Genomic DNA, 6773 nt, shown 5'->3' on the forward strand with positions numbered 1-6773 from the left:
CAAAGTTTTCCAAAATATTATTTTATTCGCAATTTCCCAAATAAATGTTTCAATAATAGTTGCAGCCTAACATAAGTCAGTATAAAAAAATCGAGCGAGAAAGTACAGTGCATTTGCTCCGTACCCTTTCTTAAATATATTTTTAAATGTTACACCTAATCACAATTTTCCGAACAAAATCAAAACTTCTTTTTAAATGTGCCTTGTTGTGGTCAAATGGTTCAAGTGCATTGGTTCTGGATTTGATTTCCAGTGAGAGCTAGTGTGTTTTCATCCAAGAGATGTGACACGTCGGTGCAAAGAAAAAAGTGTTTAAATAAGCCTAACTAAGCTAATCAACAAAGAAATAATACAATGTTACGAAATTATCGTAGAAACGTTACTAATATTAGGTAGATGCGACTCAAATGTCCAAACGATGATAGTCAATTCCAAAGGTAAAAAAGTGAAAAATACAATCCCAGGTTAATCAGTGGCCTCTAGATAAAGCTATCCTACTAACATAAGAAGTGATTGAGATAACCAAAAAGTGTTGTAATCGCTGGGAGACATGTTAGGAGAATCCAGAGGGTGAGAGAGAGTTTAATCATGGATAGTCTGCACCTTCGTTTGAGGGCGAATATTGAAGTCCGTAGGCCTACATAGGTTTGCATTGAAATGAACATTAGAATACAATATCTGTTTAATATTGATAGGGGCTTGCTTACAGATTTGCAGTGGTGTATTTGACGGGTTTTGATATTGTAACGATCCTAGCAAACTTCTGAGTAGTGATGAGCGCAAGAGTCTTGGTCTTGCAGTTTTTGCAAGAGTCTTGCATGCAAGACCAAGACCAAGACCAAGACTCTTGCGCAAGAGTCTTGCACAAGTACCGGCACTACTTGATTTTTTATATATAATGTAAAAAAGAAGGAGACGGATTTCTGGGCTTCAGTAAAAATGCTGCTGGAATGAATGTGCTCCCAGTAGTTTATACAATCCGTGTGAGTCGATCTGCCCATGTAGCTTATACCAACAGTATGTCTTTTCCTGGATTTGTTGTTCGCGTTTTCTGTAGATATTACTCGTTTCCAAGCCACACAGGTGCCATCTCGTAACATATGAGCTTTTCTGGTGGACAAATACCGCGTGCGTGGGTTTTCTCAGTATTTTTCGTTTCCTCTTACTTTCTTCATTCCACCATTTCAGTTATTTCTCATCATCACTGTCTCCCTTAGCCTTGGTGCACAATCGTGGGACGTCAAAGCGTATTAGTGGTGGTCTTGTAAAACTAAAGAGAAATGTAGTACTGAACATCGGTAATACCGTACACCACAGGTGTCGACCACATGGGTATGCTTGGCTCCGAGACTCAAGCATCCGTTGGAAATTTTCAATGTGTACTCTTAAAACTAATATCGAAATAACATTTTCATGACATTGACAAAAACTTAGTGCATATGACCGCAAGTTTGATTTCATGGGCGGATGCTTATACATGGAATAATTGTTTATTAATATAACTTTTAGCCTCCTCAGGTATACGACACATCGAGGATTGAACGATATAACATTATAATACAATAATAAATTTATATTATAAAATTGAATGTGACTATTTTTGTGACTCCTAATCTCTTGAATCAGCCGACCGATCGCGATTAAATTTTCAACATAGATGAGGTTTGGGCTGGAAGTGTTTTCATTTCACTTTGACGGTAAAACTTAGGGGAGAGGAAAGGGGGAGTTATAAAATAATAAATAAAACTTAATAACTCTTGAACCAAACGACTAATCTCGATCGAATTTTTAACATAGATGAGGTTCAAGCCTGGAATGTTATCTGTCAGTTAACTTTCACGGAGCAATGTAGGGGAAGAGGAGGAGGGGTAGATGTACAAAAATCAATATAACTAAAAATAAAAATAACTAAGTTTATGACTTAATAACTGTTGAACCAATCTCAATCAAGTTTTTAACATGTATGAGGTTCGGTCCTGGAAAGTTTTTTTAGTGGTTGTTTCACTTTGATGGTAAAACCTAGGGGAGGGGGGAAGGGAGGTATATATACGTCCTGGTTGGGGCGAATTAAAGAAAGGAAAAGGAAAAAAGTACGTACAAGAGCGCCCAATTCTGATGCGAGGATTCAATGGCAACTGAGTTTGTTTATACAATAATACTGTTAAAATTAGAATATTTTATTCTTTGTATATCTGTTATTAGAATATTCAGTCAAAATTCGTTACTCGAATAACTATTCTAATATTAGAAATGGATATTCGAATAACAGAAGGAAACATATTCGAATAATTTTAACAGTACAACATTGTGTCCGTGAGTTTTCTCAAAATTTTCCCGTTTTCACTGCTACATTCTATCGCTACAAGAGAAGCGAAGTAAACTTAAAGTATAATTCCTATTCACAACTTGTAGCGATTAAAAGTGTACTAACTCTTAGTTGTAGCAATATTTTTTTTTAGCGTAGTGAGTTCCCTCAACAGCCGCCACTGCGTGAGACTGAACATTTTAAGGAATGAAATTATAGAGTTCAGGAGATAATTTAAAATGTTACTGACACAATTTGAAAGATAAAATGACTAAATATAATTGAATATCTCTTGCGATATTGTCACAAGATGACACGCTTGACCCAGTCATTTGACTGGAGGACATCACAGAGGAAAGTGTTCCAACAGACAATGCAGCCCGGATAGCTCAGTCGGTAGAGCGTTAGGCTTTTAACCTAACGGTCCAGGGTTCAAGTCCCTGTCCGGGTGCTTAATTTTAAAACTTATTACATTGCCGTAATGACATTAAAAATTTAAGAAGTATATACATATGGATGGAATGTTTAATTTTATTCTAATTGAAATCGCAGGTTCTAGACTTGTTTTCTCCAGAATACAAAGTACGGATAATAGAAGATTGATTAAGACAAACTGATTTATGCTTTTAAAGGAAACTTGCGTCAAAACCATGCAGAATGATTTCGAACACTTTTGCGAGCTATTTCGTTTAACAAATACTACGAAAATTTCAGAGGCAGCCTTCTTTTACATTTTTTTTTCCACAATTCGTTTTGATGTTATATCGTTTTCTGTAGGCATACTATATTTTATGTGGCGTCATATACGCAGTGTTGCTTCTTCGCCACTCAACCAATCAAGTTTTAATATATATTACCGTTCTACCTGAGAATTTGCATGTTAACAACATAGCATCCATGTTGAATTTGGGAGATGCTGCATACCCAGTGAAACTTTTTCCTGCGATTATGGCGAATGTGTTCAGCTTTTGTCTGGCAACAACGTATATATATATATATATATATATATATATATATATATATATATATATATATATATATATATATATATATATATATATATATATATATATATACGTCAGTAGGTACGCTGGATTTACTGTGGTATGTTCGCACATATACATTTTAGCATTACGGACGATTAATGAAAATGAATTATCATGAAATTATTTTCATGTGTTCTCCCACCGGGAAAGGAACTCAGGACCATGTGCACTAAAGACACACGCGCTAGCTAGTAAATTCTCAAAGAGGACTAAGTATAGGGTTGCAATATAACAGACTTTACATAAACCGAGGGGTTGTTTCCACTGTGTTCCTTAGGAACTCATCCGAACATGATGGTGGTTGGTGCACATGGGGGGAGGGGGTCATTTTACAGTGCTATGTCACTGGTACAAAATTTGGAAAACCAACGGCGAGTGGTGCAGTCATTAGTCGTCCCTTACCTATATGCATTGTTAATGTAGATTGCGGCTTGCTGTGTACAATATCCCAGTTTGAATTCATACAGAAAAATCATTGGTAATTATGAATTCTCCATAGTGTGCTATCGTACGACTCTGTTCGACAAAAAATGTACTTTTCCTTACTCTTTGGGACTCCAGTCCTTCGGCTGGACGTATGTAGAATCAGTGGCGTTGGACGTGTGACTTTAGTACATCCCTTTTGTGTTAGTGAGGTTAGTTCCTCACTAGACGTGACAACGGACATTTCATCAGCTTATATAAAACGATTCTTTCTCAATTGATTGTGAAGCTAGAAGCGGTAACAGATCTCTTCCACTTTCTGTTTTAGTAGAGTGGAGATGTAAAATATTCTCGGAACGATTAATTGACTGCAGAAAATCGTTTCTCGCTATTTATTACCGCTTATACCCTCTGCTATAACCAACGTTAACATTGTTTTCTGCCGCTTCCGGTTTGTATAGGGAGATTAGAGTGGAGATAGGATATATTGTTGGAATGATAAATCAATCCGAAATCCGCTTCTCACAAATTATAACTGTTTTTGGCAGGATAGGGAACAAAATGAAGCGGAAGTAATTGATTTCTGTAACTTTTGGGTTGAATAGATGGTTAAGATAGAGGATGGTGCTTATTCTTACAATGCTAATACGATTCGAAAAAAAAAATAAAATAAAACCACTTCTCGTTATATTTATTATAGGTTTACACTATAGCGATCAATCATAAAACTGGAAGTTGTTGTCTGTCACTTTCAGTTTGATTAGAAGATCAATTGGAAAAATAGTATTTTTGCTTAAAATGATAAATAATTTCCATAAAAGTGCTTCTCCTTGTCTGTTATCGTTTTTGTTCTATGTAGATTTGTTGAAACCGGAAGTCGTAGTGAATTTTTATCACGTCCTGTTTTAATACAGAGTTCAGAATTGAGATAAAAAATATTCTTGGGGGGTTAATTGATTTCAGAAAACAGCTTCTCGTTATCTATTACCGTTTTATAATCTATAGCGATCAGTATTGAAACCGGAAATAGTTGATTTCTACTAATAACTTCCGGTTTGAATGTCACCTCCATTAACGAATTCGATTCCTAACTTTGAACCCTTTACATCCTGCTCAAAATATATGGTCATCCATTAAGTAGCTCTTGAGGTTTTTTTTTCTGCTGGACACATCCACATGAAGACCCATACAGATATATGAAATATTTAAATGGAGTTTTAGTAAACCGAACTCCTAAAAATAAATGTTAAAATTAAAAGAAAATGCTGAAAATACGTACAATATGCATACGTTTCTAAAAATATATATAATTTCGTTGTTTATGTTTAATTGAAATCTTCGAAATTCATATTTGATAAATCTAAATCGTCACTTCACTAATTTCCGAGTCTCTACTTTCACATTCTAAGAAAACTAGAATAACTTACTTCTATTTTAGAAATTGTAACTGGACTGGAAAGTGAAAAACAGGTAGTGTTCTAAAATAGGACCTACCTTTCAATTAAACAAAAGCGAATTTAGAAATTTTTCTATTTCACAACTTAATCTCTTTCTTCTGTTTGATATAACTTTCCGAATTGCGTTCAAAACTAAATAGTCTTGATAATGGGAGTCCGGATTAAATTTACAATTCATTTGGCTTTAATTTCATTGAATAGTAACCAAAAGAAATGCCCCGGGTGAGGATCGAACTCACGACCTTGAGATTATGAGACTCACGCGCTACCTACTGCGCTACCTTTTTTTTAAACCTTCTTTATTGAGAAGAACAAACAAAGTACATGAACATACTAGCAGCGTTCACCCCGCTTCGCTGCGGTCACCCCGGAACGCAATAAACTTTGTTACTTAGATAATTTTTACTTTTTCGCTTTCAAGTGATATGATAAAAACCATAGAAGATTGCAGTAAATCTTAACATTATATCGCCTGTCATTTATGTTAACCCGCCCCGCTTCGCTGCGGTCATCCCGGTGCTCAATAAGCAAATCAATTAAAAAATTTTAAACAGAAGATTCAAGCTATTTTCCGCTGTATATCGCCTGTCATTTATGTTAACCCGCCGAGTGACACGGTCATGCGGGTTGCATATAAATACGTTTATTTTTACCTATGATGAACTAACAAAGGATTTGTGGACACCTGAATGGTCAATTATCTCAAGACACTGGTAATTAAAAATTAAAGTGATATGATAAAAACCATCTAGGGTCCAAATCCTAATAACCCCCCAAAAATGAAAGAAATTGGTTCAGCCGTATTAGCGTGATGAGCGGACAAAGAATTGTACGTTCTCTTTTATATATATAGATTAAGAATTAAAAAAAAGTGAATTAAGTCATTTGTAAAAAAAATATGGTAAAATAAAAAAAACGAAAAGAAGAAAAAAAACTGACATAATGAACAAAAGGCAATGCATATATACATAGGTGTCTGCACGGGGCAGGCAGGTTACATTATTAGTAAATTTACCACGAGTGATTCCTACATTATCATGAGCTGATGTGTCAAAAGTGTCTTACAGATTTGTCATCTTTCTGTTTTTCTTTTTTTTTTATAACATTACATACATGGACAAAGATTCTGTAAGAACAGTTAAATAGTTTGCAAAAAATTTCCTTTTTCGTGCAGGTGAGAGAAGGCTGGCCTGATATTGCAAATATTGCTTGTATAATGCTATATGATAAGGCCGATTAGTATGCACAAGAAACATAATTGTCTGTATAGTTATCCAGATAACAGCATTGTTTTTAAATGTCGGAAAATAATTAAAAGCAGGCCACAAAATAAGTTCTGTTACAGTAAAGCTATGAGGTGAAAGACGACAAATTTTACTAATTAAAATACAAAAATACGTCCAAATGATTGGTACGTTGGAACAGGCATGAAACTTATGTGCTAGTGTATCAAGATTGTTGCAGTATGGGCTTATATTACAATTTACAATACCTATATTGTGAAGTTTTTCCAATGTTTCGTATACATTATTGACTATGAAA

General features: G+C 34.9%; 1 non-coding gene across 1 annotated transcript; it reads left to right on the top strand.

The window, feature by feature from the left end:
- Positions 1–2683: 2683 nt before the first annotated feature.
- Positions 2684–2756, top strand: TRNAK-UUU (transfer RNA lysine (anticodon UUU)). Its single transcript has one exon. It is a non-coding gene; the product is annotated as a tRNA-Lys (tRNA).
- Positions 2757–6773: the final 4017 nt, after the last annotated feature.

The sequence above is a fragment of the Thermobia domestica genome, chromosome 15 (assembly GCF_964235325.1).
Source record: "Thermobia domestica chromosome 15, izTheDome1.hap1.1, whole genome shotgun sequence".
Classification (NCBI taxonomy): domain Eukaryota; kingdom Metazoa; phylum Arthropoda; class Insecta; order Zygentoma; family Lepismatidae; genus Thermobia; species Thermobia domestica.